Source organism: Musca autumnalis, unplaced genomic scaffold, assembly GCF_047663935.1.
Source record: "Musca autumnalis isolate F117 unplaced genomic scaffold, ASM4766393v1 scaffold_1, whole genome shotgun sequence".
Classification (NCBI taxonomy): Eukaryota; Metazoa; Arthropoda; class Insecta; order Diptera; family Muscidae; genus Musca; species Musca autumnalis.
In genome coordinates this window covers 67305403-67320353 of record NW_027411644.1, presented here as the reverse complement: position 1 = coordinate 67320353, position 14951 = coordinate 67305403, and the positions used below count along the sequence as shown (strand labels likewise).

The following is a 14951-nucleotide window of genomic DNA, read 5'->3' as shown; positions in this document are numbered from 1 at the left end:
ATTTTTCAACCAAACTATCAGTAATTTTACATTTGAGATTACCAGTGGTCACAAAACTTCTTCATCCAAAACTATCAACATAGGTCCATGTTTTGTTATAACCTCCTAATTTTTAGCTGAACTAGATGTAATTTGCCATTTGCGGTTCCAGTTGTCTTAAAGCTACTAGACCAAAAATTGTCAACATACATAGATAGATATAGGCACTATGTAAAAGTGTCGCCCGAATGAAGACATTTTAGGTATCCGACATTTTTAGGTACCCAGTTGTGGACAGGAATGAAAACTAACTTTTCCATTTTAGTTCAGAATATTTTATGGTGGAGGGTATGAAAAGTTCGGCCCGGCCGAACTTAACGCTTTTTTACTTTACTTATTGATGACACAACCTTCAAAATACCGAAAATCGGAAAGTACGCTTTTATGGGGGTTACTTGAAGAAAGGGGCTTATACTGATAATTCTCTTCTGCAATTTTTTATATACCATTGAGAGTTTAAATACTAAATTTCATTCATATCGGTGGTATATTGAGGCCACAACTTTCAAAATACCTTAAATCAGGAGGTACGATCCTATGGGGGCTATTTAAGAACGTCGCACAGTGTCCGATTTTCCAAAAAACCTGGCCAAAAATCGAAAAAAAAATTATCAATTTACACTAAAGAGGGTCAGATATTGTTTATAGGATCCCAGTGCGTGTAGTTATGAAAAACTATATACGTTTCTTGTTTAATAAGTGGGTATAAAAGCAGGTCGAAGTGACCCTATTTGGAATTTTATTTTTTTTTTAATATTTAAGTCGTTTATAAATCTATGATAATATGCAAAATAAACAACGGTTATTAAATATTTTCTTTTTGTAATTGTAATGAAAGGTATGTGAAACGTATGTAAGATGTTCAATGTCGACAATGAATTGTACGTTCTTTAATAATTGAAGACCGTACTTGTTAATTTTTTTCAAGATCAATTTCCACAATAAATTATGAAAATAATTGTGAGTAAGATCGAGTTGGGCCGTATAATTTATCATTTCATAAAAAAGGAAGGGTTTTTTTTTACCAATTTCCATCGAAACATCCTGCACATATTTGCACTTTTCGTTTTTATGTGATATTTTGTCTTGCAGGTATGTACAGATTTTCTTTCATTCAGAATGTCAGAATATAGTATAGGGTCACTTTCTGGCGTTTGGGCATAATTTAGAGTTTTGATATATTTTAAGACCTATAGTAAAATTTTATGGCGAACAAATTTCTAGAATATTTTGGTCTGATCCGACCACATTTTATAGGAGATTTTAAAGATTTGTGGAAAAAGGGACCAAAAGGACCCCTTTTATGACTCGCACGAGGGTTAATTTTTTTAAGACAAATATTCCTTGCATTCTTGTCAGTAAAGTTGCCAAAGACATTAAACACCTAAAGTGCAAGGATTCCAAGTGATCTTAACTCAAATATTTCCAAAACTGTAGAAATTGTGGGAGCTTGCACCCCTATTTTAGTTTCTTGTTTTTATACCCTCCACCATAGGATGGGGGTATATTAAGTTTGTCACTACGTTTGTAACTACTCGAAATAATCATTGTAGACCCCACAAAGTATATATGAGGAAAAGTCAAAATTTTTTAGTTTCCATGAAGCCAAGGTTTGCACTATTATAATACGCGAACTATTGTAGTTTGCCAGTAACAATGACTATTGCTGGATTAATTTAGATGTTTTTGTACAAAGCTCAAAAATTTAGCAAAAAAATTTAATTTACGTGGTAGTTACGACCGCGTAAAGGAAAAACCATAGGTAAAAACACGTTGAATCTAAACAGGTTTTTTACATTGCTATTCGATTTCTGATTAAACCATTCAAATGACGGACATCTGTCCAAAGTAAAAGTTGGAGAATACAAAATGAAGATAACACTTCTAATGTATCACTTTCCAAAATTTCCACTGCATCCACCTTTTATGGATGCTGACATTTTGAAGCCGGATTTCAGGTGTTTTTTGTATTTTTTATGTAACTGGGACGCGCATTCAGATATTTCGAAAAACCAATTATAGGACTAAAGAACTCGCGATTTCGCATAATCTGATATGTATATTAAGTATGTAGCCCACACAGCAGCAGAGTAATCTACTGCCAAAGGCCAAAATTTAGGGCGATATTTTTTCTAAAAAACCTATTTTTTGGGGACAGTATTTACAATATCGTTTTGAGTGTGCTGGTACCCCGCGATATTTTAGTTTTTCGACGATCCGGATCATATGAATCACAGATCGTAGAAATCAATCTACTAGAACGGCGGAAATGGCTGCTGCAAAAATTGAAAAATTTTCGAAAAATGTTTTTCAAAATATCGCTGACTAATTCGCGTTTTATGTGGATCGTTTCCATTTCAATGAAGAAAGTGAATCATCACTCGCGTTTGTGCGAAAACAGCGGTTTGGAAAATTTAGTGGCATGGGAGCTGTATCCGATTTATCCAAAAAATACTGTGTGATGCTACATCCACGGTTCTTGATGGATTTTATTGAAAAATGTTTAGATCGATGTATTTTTTCACGGTTGATAGTGAAATCGGATGCGCATAAAAAGTGTATGCACTTTGTGCAAAATATAAGCGTAATACAGTTTGTTGCACACTAAACTGCAGACGATGCTACATCTTAGCGGCCAAAGTAAATCCTGGCAAATGTGTACAAATTAAAAGATAAGAATTCGCTGTATTGGTAAACCGCATGCGCATCAAGTGATTTTGAGGATTTCGCGATTTACACGCATTTCAAAATGAACATTACCCGATACAATTTTATTTCAAGATTATACCCCATTTAAATGAACCCAACATTTATTTGAAAGATATCCATATCTTCTGCTAGATGTTAGCGTGTTTTCGAGAAGTGATTAGAATAAAAAATGTGATTTATTGCGTGGAATTTAACTAAAATAGAAGAAAAACTCCGACCTATTTTTCTTACATTTTGTTCAACTAACTCACAAAATAAATTTTAATAAATATTTTCTCTTACAAAAATTTTATAAATTTCCTCAATATATTTTTTGTTTTTTGCTATAATATGCAAACCGCTAAACGGATTTGTATAGTTTTGGTTTCATTTGAATCTTCGCGATGTTTAGATTACGTACATATTTTTTTATATATTTTTCAGATGCATAAACAGCTTGCATTTTATTAGAACAAGTTGTAAACTACCAATTGTTTTGAATGCTTTCCTAATTTCCGCGAAAATTTACAACTTTTTCACTAAAATTATGGGACCTCAGTAACAATATAGTATGTAGGGAGCCCCTAATTAAGAGAGTTTCTCAATATAATGATTAGAGTCTTTTAAAGATTTTTTTCTTTTTATCAGAATTGAATCCGCCATAACTTTTGCGCGCAACAACCAAAATTAGTATCTCGAATAGATTTAAGAATGGGATTTTTTTTCCCAATGTATGTACCAAAAATCATTCATGTAGCTTAAAAAAAAATTTTTAATTTTTTTTATGGAAAACTAAAAAATTTTGTCTTTTCTTCATATATTCTTGATCAGCGTGCAATTCTACATCGATATAGCCATGTCCGTCCGTCTGTCTGTCTGTCCGTCTGTGGAAATCACTCTAGCGTCCGAACGGATTGACGTAGGTTGATGAAATTTTGGGAAAATATGTTATATTTACGTAGGACTTTTGGTATTGAAAGCGGGCTATGTAGGTCCACGCTTTCGTATAGCCCCCATACAAAATGACGCGTGACGCGTCGTCGTTTTAAGGAATTTTTAAGATATTTGGCCCATTTTACTATCGAATTGGTTGTAATTTGGTACTTTGTGTCTCCAGAGGCAAAAAAATATTCCTACCAAAGTTGGGTTATATAGGTCCACGTTTTGGTATAGCCCCCATATAAGGCCCCATATAAAGTACGCGTCATTTTAATATATTTTGAATGTATTAGACCCATTTGACCACAGAATTGGTTGTAATTTGGTATTTTGTGTCTTCAGAGGCCAGAAAACATTCCTACCAAAGTTGGGTAATATAGGTCCACGTTTTGGTATAGTCCCCACATAAGACCCCTTATAAAGTACGCGTCATTTTAATATATTTTGAATGTATTAGACCCATTTGACCAAAGAATCGGTTGTAACTTTGTATTTTGTGTTTCCAGAGGCTAAGAAACATTTCTACCATAAAATTTTTATGTAGGTCCACGTGTAGTATAGCCCCCCTAATATACTATATCTCCCGATTTTCGATATTTTGAACGTTTTAGCCTCATTATCACACCAATATGGCTGAAATTTGGTATTTAGTCTTCTTTAGGCGTATAAAACTTTCCCCCAGAAATTTGTAGGTATAGGTCCACGCCATCATATAGCCCCCATAGAACTGAAATTTGTGGTGGAGGGTATAAAAAGTTCGGCCCGACCGAACTTAACGCTTTTCTTACTTGTTTTTTTTTTTTGGCAAAATTGATACCGATATTTCCTTGGTATGTAATGCAAATAGAGATTTCATTTCTTTGGTGTCTTATAGTGAAATTTAGCTGAGAACATTTTTGTCTTTGACGCCATTCTTCTAAAATGATGCTTTGTATGACAATTTTGCCAAAACTTTGATGAAGTACGACATTAGCCCTAAGATGTTTTTCTAATTTGCATATTTCTGGAGTTAAGGTAAGATATAGAGTTTTGGTGTATTCTAGGACCTATAGTAATGATGGCGAAGAAATTTGTAGAATATTTTGATCCGATAAGATCACATTTTATAGGAGGAGGGACCAAAAACACCCCTTAAATGACCGCCTGAGGGTTAAATAATATCAAAAATGTAATCAGCGGCCCGAAAAACATTAGAACCAAAGGTTAGGTCAAAATCCATTCATTTTTAGAGTTTTGCCAGGTTTTTCGGAAAATCGGACACTGTGCGTCGGCTTATACCGGTACATTTCGGGTGGAATGTTTCATACCCCAATAAAAAACTTAATACCAAATATCTCCTATTTCGGTGGGGAACGATGACTAACTACCAAATGACAGTCATTTCGATGGGATATTGAGCAGCAACCTTCAATATACCGAAAATTCGGATATCGTTATATGGGGGTACATCAAAACTTGGACGTATACCAACAAATTTCTGAGGGAAATATTTGTAGCCCAGAATAAGACTAAATACCAAATTTCAGCCACTTCGGTGGAATAATGAGGCTTTAAACTACCGAAAATTGGGCGGTACCGTTCAATGGGAGCTACATGAAGACCAATTTCAGGTGGAAAGTTTTATACCCTCAACGAAGACTATCTACCAAATTTTATCCATTTCGGTGTTATAATGAGGCTAAACCGTTCAAAATTCCGAAAATTGTTATGTACCGTTCCATGGGTGTACATCAAAACGTGGACCGATACCGAATAATTTTTGGAAGAACGTTTTGCATCCCAAAGGAGGACGAAGTATCAAAGTTCAGCCATTTTGGTAGGATAATATAGCTAAAAACTTCAAAAAAGCCGAAAACTGGGGGCCATAGTCCTATGGGGGCTATATGAGGGCGTGGATCTATACCGACAAATTTCAGGTGGAAAGTTGTATACCCTTAACGAAGACTTACTACCACATTTCAGTCATTTCGGTGGGATATTGAGGTCACAACCTTCAAAATACCGAAAATCGGGAGGTACCGTTCTATGGGGGCTATATGAAGACGTGGACCTATACCTACAAATTTCTGATGGAAGGTTTTGTACCCCCAACGAAGACTAAATACCAAATTTCAGCCATTTCGGTGTGATAATGAGGCTAAAACCTTCAAAATACCGAAAATTGGGAGATATTGTCCTATGGGGACTATATCAAAACGTGGGCCTATATAAACATTTATGGTAGAAATGTTTCTTAGCCTCTGGAAACACAAAACACAAAGTTACAACCGATTCTGTGCTCAAATGGGACTAATACATTCAAAATATCTTAAAGTGACGCGTACTATATATGGGGCGTACTATATATGGGGGCTATAACAAAACGTGGACCTATATAAACAAACTTTGGTAGAAATGTTTTTTAGCCTCTGGAGACACAAAATACCAAATCAAAACCAATTCGGTGGTAAAGTGGATGTAGATGGAGTAGATGAAAACGTGGACCTACATAGACCGCTTTCAATACTAAAAGTCCTACGTACATATAATAGATTTTACCAAAATGTCATCCACCTACTTCAATTCATTCGGACGCTAGAGTGATTTCCACAGGCGGACAGACGGACGGACATGGCTATATCGATGTAGAATTGCACGCTGATCAAGAATATATATATATATAGTTTGTGGGACCTACAATGATTATTTCGAGTAGTTACAAACGTAATGACAAACTTAATATACCCCCCATGTTATGGTGGAGGGTATAAAAATGATTCATTATTCTATTATTATATGTAAATGCTCCCATTACTTCGATTTTGTGGATTTAGTATTGAATACTTACTACCGGATATACCACGGCAACACTGTTGGTGTCGCCCATATTAAGTTGATTGTTTGGGTTCGCAGTTGTTACGACCATCCATATTCGGCTGGCATCAAACAACAGCGAACAACGATGACAACAATTCTGAATCGATGGTTGTGAGTATCTGTGTGTGTGTCTGTCGTTGAATGTGTGTTCGTTCGTGATTTCCTTTTCCCCCCGACTTTTTGTTCAACACAGCGACAACAAAACTCCAATCCAATCAGTTTGTTTATAACCGGTCTCTGGCTTAGTTGTGTGGCGGCAAGGCAATAAAATCGTGCGTATCCAAACGATAAACAACTAGACGAAGGTGTGCGGATAAAAAAAATAAATAATGTGAATGCGACGACGACGACAAAAAAATTCTATGAAAGAAATAAAATGAAATTAATGGAAAAATAATTAAAAAAGCGATTAAGAAATAAAAAATTGAAAAGAAAATTATTGAAAATTGTGGAAAAAAGTTTGAAAATAAAAATTGAGAAAGAAAATATTTAAAATGTTTTGAAAGGTGATATTGAAACATATTACAAAAATATTAATTCTCACTGTGTGGAAAGAAAATCTCATTGTAAAAGAAAATTGAAATAAATATAAATAACAAAAATCCACATATCCAGAAAAAATCTTAAACAAAAATTCGAAAAAGTTCGAAAATTGAAAATAGTGAATAGTGTCTAGTTGAAATTGTCTGAAAGCCTTTACTGGTATTTGTGAAGTTTGTTACAAAATTTTGCATTGCACGGCTAACCTGTTTGGGCTCCTTCATACCTCGCCCACCTTACAGCGCGATCTGGGGTCCAAAGTTCTCGAAATTAAAAAAATACCTATTCGTACTTTTATTACCATAACCAGTGACGCAGTGTGAAAGAGGGAATAAAATAACATCGACGATCATACGCGGATTCTAGTTGGATTACCATAACCCGTTGCCCGGGGCGTAAAGCGTGCAACATCGTCATCAGCGTGCGTCTTTTGCTTCCACTTCGAATTACTTGATTTTCAGTTGGTGTCATTTGGTGAATATGTGCGTTTGTGTGAGTGCCTGTGTGCGTGTGTACCTATTCTATTAATACCCAGTGCTTATTTAGTCACCGCACAACAACAAAAACAACAACAGCAACATAAAAAAGAAAACAAATATTGTTTTACAACGACGACAAAACGTGAAAGATAATAAAAGATCATCAAAGCGTATAATAAATACCTCCCGCTCTGTTGCACCACGCTCATCAACAAAATCAACAGTTACAGAAAAAGCCAAGAAGCTGGCAACAAAAACAAAATATTTTCAACTTTGTATTAACTTGGAAAGTATTGCACGGGGGGCCTATATTACGAAGTAAATTGGAATTTTTCTTTATTACCTCTCCAGAAACGAACACCAAGCGTTAAGCGGCAATAATAAACCGGCATAAACATTCAACATCCATCAGGCAATACATTTAAGTATCTTCAATTTGCCAATATCTTCCACCTCCCACCTCACCTACCCCAGAAACAAGTATTTATTCATCATCGCAAAAACCATATTCGACAAACACAAATAAAGTTTCGCTGAGAGAATCAGGTAAGTCAAACAACAACAACGACGACATAAGAACGATTAACGAACGACTTGAACCCGCCTGTTTGTCTGTCTACCTCGCCATTTCTGTCTGTTCATTTGGAACAAAGCACAACCAACACAAACACACCTTCTGTTGTGGTCTGTTGGCTAATTCGCGGTTTTTATAAAGTCTTTTTTATTTTGTTGTCTTTGTGGCTGATTTGTGGGGGTTCATCGAATAATCAGTTTTTCAGAAATTTAAGAATTAAAGATATTAATAAATCTTCGGATCACAGAAGCAGACAGTGGAACCTTGAATTAAGAAATTATGAAAAAAAAACATATGTATGCTTATATATATCTCCAGGCATTCGATACTTCGTTGCAGAAATCGGAAAATTACGACATATTAGGACTTAAATTTCCAATCAAAAAGGTACCGAGGATTGAAATTTGTCGGTTGAAAGTTTTTCCGAGGGGACTCTATACCTCCCGGCACCGTGATTAATATGGGTTTCGTTTTAATGCTTATGGAAAGTAGCCGAACCAGTCCGTAGCACAGTGGCCAAATTTCCAAGAAAAAACTGGCCACAAATCGAATTTTTTTTCGAATTACACTAAATAGGGTCAAATACTGTTTATAGGATCCCACAGCGTGTAGTTATGAAAAAATATATACGTTTCTTTTTTAGTAAGTGGGTATAAAAGCAGGTCAAAGTGGCCCTATTTGGAAAAAATTGTTTTCTCAATATTTAAGTTGTTTTCTAAAATATTATAATATACAAAATAAACAACGGTTTTTAATTTTTTTATACCCTACTCCACAATTCACAGTGGCCAAATATCAAAAAAACCTGGCCAAAAATAGAAAAACAATTGTATCAATTTACACTAAATAGTGTCAAGTATTGCTTATAGGATCCCACTGCTTGTATTTATGAACAAATATATACGCTTCTTGTTTAGTAAATGAGCATAAATCAAGTCAAAGTGACCGTATTTGAAAAAAAAAATCTCATAATTTAAGTCGTTTTTAAAATATTATAATATCCATAATAAACAACAGGTTTTAAATGTTTTTTATTTTGTAATTGTAATGAAACGTGTATGAAACGAATTTAAAATGTTCAGTGTCGCCAATGAAGTCCGCGTTTTTTAAGAATTGGTGTCCGTACTTTTTTTTCCAAGGTCAATTTTCACAATAAATGATGTAAATAATTGTGAGTAAGATCGAGTTGGCTGTGTACCTTATTATTTCATAAAAAGGGACGACTTTTTTCCTGCACATATTTGTAATTTTCGTTTTTATGTGCTATTTTGTCTTGCAGATACCCAGCAAAAATTCAGATCCGTTAGTCATTACGTAGCCCATTACAAAGTAATGTAAACAAGCTTCTTTTCGCATTACAAGTAATCTGAAAAGTAATGGGTTATTTCTTAAAAAATTTACAAGGCAAACCTACTTACTTTACTCGTCTCTAAGCAATGAAGACGGTGGTACAGTGAGTGTGTGTCCGACTATAAATCCTAGGGTTGTGTGTTCAACGCTCACCGTCGGCACGCGAGTTTTTGTTAATTTAAAAATAAGAGTTCGTGGTGCACATGTGCTCTGCACATTTAAGTTCTTATGCAACCCTTAATATTCGTGTGCGTGGCATACTGTGTAGTGTCTTTGGCTAGAAGTCAGAGGGTTCGTGGGTTCAACTCGGGCAGACAGCGAAATAAAATAAAGTAAAATAAAAGTAAGCAGTGTGATGAAATTAAAAACAAATTCTCTACATCAACTGTTCTAGAAATAGATTTTTTTCATTTTACTTTTCAACTTCTAGTGGCCACAGAATAACTAGTTATTCTAGTGGTCATAAAATAACTAGAAACTGGGTGGATGCCCCTGTAAAAATAATGGGGAAGAAAGGGGGTTTGTGAGTAGTTACGGCTGCCAAAAATCCCTTACAAAACCCATGATTTTGGGAGGACTTGTTTTGCTGGGTATATACACACTTTCGTTGATTCGGAATGTCAGGGTAACTTCCTGGCGTATTCTAGGGCCTATAGTAAAATTTTATGCCGAACAAATTTCCAGAATATTTTGATCTGATACGATCACATTTTATAGGATATTTTAAAGATTTGTGGAAAAAGGTACCAAAATGACCCCTTTTATGACTCACACGAGGTTTTTTTTTAAGAAAAATATTCCTCGCATTATTGTCAGTAAAGTTGCCAAAGACACTATGTACCTAAAGTAAAGGGTTCCAAGTAATCTTACCTCAAATATTTCCAGAACTGTAGAAATGGCAGAAGCTTGCAACCCTATTTCGGTATCTTGGTTTTTTGGCAAAATTGATACCGATATTTCCTTGGTATGTAATGAAAATAAAAATTTTATTTCTTTGGTGACTTATAGTAAAATTTAGCGGAGAACATTTTCTTCTTTGACGTCATTCTTTGAAAATGGTGTTTTGTATGACAAGTTTGCCAAACCTCACATTAAGTACGGGTTAAGTCTGAAAACCCCCACAAAAAAATATAACTGAATTTCTCACAATTTTCAAAATAAATATTGAATAAAACAAAAAAACATTATATTTTTGAAAATTATGAGAAATTCAGTTATAGTTTTTTGTGGCGTTTTTCAGACTTAAACCACTATAACTTAGACATTTGTTAGCCGATTTGAACAAATAGTAGCTTATTCGAAAGATATTATTCACCTCTTTAAACGGAAGAAGGATCAATAGAAATCTGTTGTGAAAAAAAGAAGATCTGCGCGTTTAAATTTGAAAATATAAGAAAGCCAGATGTTCACTACTTTTAGTGTTATAAGAAAATGAAACGGAGTTACCCAATCGAAATAAAGACATTTTCGTTGTCCATGGATTCCAACACGATAGAATTTTGCATCCGAACGCTTGATTAATTTTCTGGTCAAATTTTGTAGCACAATGTCATTTATCGACACTTTCCGAAAAGTTTGCACATTCTTAAGGCCAAAACTGCCTGAAGGAGCGTTCCAATGCTTTTGCGATGTATTAGAGAGTTTTCAATTACTGTCTTGGCTACAATTTTTGCCTTTGTGTTGGATCGAAAATCTCAATGGTTTGGCTGTTATATGCCAAAATATCTAAAAAACGTCAATAAAAAACTTAATGTCAAAATCGGGAGGCTCGATTTTCACGGTAGATATATGGTCCAGTGGACTTTTTTGCTCAGTTCAATCCCAGGAATCAGAAACGCGAAGGGCTCATTAAGGTTTTTTTCCTTCCACACAAATCGCCCCACCCTAATGTATATGTATGTACATATGTATGTATATCGAAAAAGTGTGATATTCAAAATTGGAAAGAAACAAGTAAGAAAGTATCAGTCAGCTGTACCCTCAGCCTTTGACCAAAAACAAAAAATGAAGCAAACACAAGTTTAAACAGCGAGTTTAAACCAAGTTTGGAAAAAATTGACGAACAATTTGAGAGTTATCCTTCATACTAGCAGTTTAAGTATGTGCCGGCAGGATGTCATGGACTTACTCCAGAAAAAAAAACTGTACCGTTGTAACAGGAATCGTGAAAACAACCTACTGCCTTGTAAAGGGGCCGCAAGGACAATCTGCTGCAAAAAAATTTCAAAACCATCCGAGAGAAGCTCCTAAACTTCATTTATTCCAAATTTTGTGTGGTAGGTACACGAAGGAGTAGATTGATATGGTCCAAATTCAAACCCGATCTATATTCGGAAGGAGTAATAGGATTTACAAAGTTTGGACCAAATCGATTGCGCCCTTCGGTAGTTATCGTTCACACCATTTTACAGAAAAAATTCGAACTTTTGTGGGGGAGGTACCCGAAGGAGTGGACCGATATGTGTCAACTTCGAACTTAAACTATGTTTGGGCAAGGTATTACGAAGTTCAAAATTTGGTTCGGTTGATCTGTTCGAGACAGCCAGCCATACAGACGGCCAGACGGGCGGATAGGGCTAAATCAACTCCAAATTGTCTGAAAGAACTTCGTCCAAACACTCTTGGGGTCTAAAACTATTATTTCAATGAGGCACATTTAGCATAAAGGCTGATGGTATAAAAAGCAAGAAATAGGAGGTACTGAAAATGTTTTGATCGAATTATGGACAAATATTCAGTATCGGGCGACATATTGATACAATTACCGCAGTTGTATGAGTTACCAGAGCTATTGCATCTAATTCAGATATGAACTAGAAGAGTGCGCCCCTCGAATTTAAATTAGGATTCGTGTTCACATATGTTTTTATTCCGAACTTTCGAATTCGGGAGATCACTTTAAACAGAGAAGTCAGAAAGAAAAGCAGACGAAGATGGTTACTTTTACCATGTATCGGAATAATCGCATCCCTCTGTTCGAAATAGGTTAATTGATTAAAACGCAAATTTAAATGAGCTCTAATAAATCAAATTAGGAAACGAATAGGAGCGTTACGATACTACTTTGTTTCAACTGTGCGTCGCAAAATGTGTTATTTGCTTAATAAATATATCTTAGTCCCGATTTACAGTTGACCAATTGTCAGTTTATGGGACAGAGATTCGAGGAAAATAGAAAAACTTTGCCTCTTAGTACCCTCTCTCTTCGACATAGATCGTCCTAAATATTTCAAAACAAAGAAACATTTGCAATTCAACTCGACAGGGTGATAGCAATAATAGTATTATAGGTTTGAACCAAAGCCATCAACTTCAGTACCTAACAGACTGCCAGACGAAGTTCGCCGGGTCCCCTATTAATATCTAAAATATAAATAAAGGTCTTTATTTTTTGTTACTGTAATGAAAGGTATGTGAAAAGAATTTAAAACGTTCAGTGTCATCAATGAAGTGCGCGTTTTTCAATAATTGATGTTCGTACTTGTTGATATTTTTCAAGGTCAATTTTCACAATAAATGATGAAAATAGTTGTGTAGTAGTTTGTTATATTTTGTCTTGCAGATATGTACAGTAGGGATATAACTTTTTGCACTTTTTTGCAGATATCGAAAATACCACCACATAGCCGTGTAGAGCATGAAAAACTATTATGAAATAAGGTGTAATTTTTTCTCTATCGCGAAAAAAGTTTCCGCACCAAATGCATTTAAGTTCAGTAATGCATTTTTTAATTTTATCTGTTATAACAACATGTTTGCTTTTCATTAAAATTATTATTTTTTTGTTATCTAATTTAAAATCATTATCAAAGCGTTCTGGACCAATTTGTTCTCAAATCGCGCCATTTCGGAGCATATTAGGAACTTTTGACACTATTGCAATTTTTGGTTTTTCTTCATAAACTCGTGAATTTTATGTTTATATTTTTTGTACCTATCGGACAAGAGAATATGGTGTCGTTTGCAACAAATTCGCGAAAGTTACAGACGGTTTTTAATGACTTTGCCTGTGAGAAATGTATTTTTGTCTATAAATATTTATTCAAACAAAGCAAATTTAAAATTATAAGTAGAAAAAATACCAAAAGGGTTTTAGTAATTGCGGTCGGTGCTGAAACTTTTTTCATCGAATCGATCTTAGAAACGCGTTTTCATTATTAGGACAAAATTCCCCACAAATACAATTTTCACAGGCAAGGTCAACAAAAACAGCCTGTAACTTTCGCGAATTCGTTGCAAATGACCCCAAATTCTCTTGTCCGATAGGTACAAAAAATATAAACATAAAATCCACGAGTTTATAAAGAAAAACCAAAAATTGCAATAGTGTCAAAAGTTCCTAATATGCTCCGAAATGGCGCGATTTGAGATCAAATTGGTCCAGAACGCTTTGATAATGATTTTAAATTAGATTACAAAAACATAAAAAATTTAATGAAAAGCAAACATGTTGTTATAACAGATAAAATTAAAAAATGCATTACTGAATTTAAATGCATTTGGTGCGGAAACTTTTTTCGCGATAGTGAAAAATTGACACCGTATTTAATAATAGTTTTCCATGCTCTACACGGCTATGTGGTGGTATTTTTTTGGTTATAGCCCTAATGTACAGATTTTCTTTGATTCTGAATGTCAGAATATAGTATAGGTCACTACCTGGAAATGCTTGAAATGCGCGTGAAGATAAAATCGATTTTGAAAAACCACCACCAAATTTAACAAAGACACATTCTCTCCCGTATAACAGATTTACAACAGTGGGTAAAATATATCGACTGTTTATGAAAAGGCTCCATATGTGTGTGGACCTATTGAGGGGCCCCTAGGACAAATTTATGTCTCCTGTGGATATATGGTGGGTACCGTTAAATAGAGTACTGGGAACACTTTCAGAAAATAACAATTTCAATACATGATGATTGTAGAAATTTTGATCGATCGATTGAAATATCTACAATCATAATGTATTGAAATCCGCAGGACGCATAGATTTTCCTAGGGGGCCCTATAAAGGTCCACACACACATATGGAGCTTTTTCATAAACATTCGATATTTCAAAACCTGTTTTTATTTGTGGAAAGTGGACACTTTCAGCTGTATATATCCTTAAAAACGATTTTCTTCAAATCGTTTTTACCCACTGTTATAAAGCTGTTATAAATCTGTTATACGTGGTACTTTTTCAAAATCGATTTTATCTTCACGCACATTTCTACCTGCGAAAGATCCCACAAAGGTCTTCTGCTGCGAAAGAGCTCATAAACCTCTGCTATCTCATAAAGGACTGTGATAGATTTCACAAAGATCCTCTACACGCGAAAGACATCATAAACTTCGTATATCTATCGTAGACCTATCTGTGGAAGACATAATAAAAGTGTTCTACCTATCCATCCATATTATTGTACCTATCCATAGAAGAGAACATAAAGGTATCATATCTATAGAAGAAGCCATATATATAGAAGACCTCCTGCAAAA

At 34.8% G+C, this 14951-nt stretch overlaps 2 protein-coding genes across 2 annotated transcripts in view; both read left to right on the top strand.

Annotated features, from left to right (window-relative positions):
* Kyat (Kynurenine aminotransferase) overlaps nucleotides 1-14951 on the top strand; it is a 467753-nt gene that overhangs the window by 131897 nt on the left and 320905 nt on the right. The window lies entirely within an intron of this gene.
* The window catches only part of LOC141400769 (toll-like receptor 5), a 309334-nt gene continuing 301087 nt past the window's right edge, over nucleotides 6705-14951 (top strand). The window contains exon 1 of the mRNA XM_073980260.1: nucleotides 6705-8087. The gene's annotated coding sequence lies outside the window, so the exon portion shown is untranslated. The remainder of the gene's footprint in view (nucleotides 8088-14951) is intronic.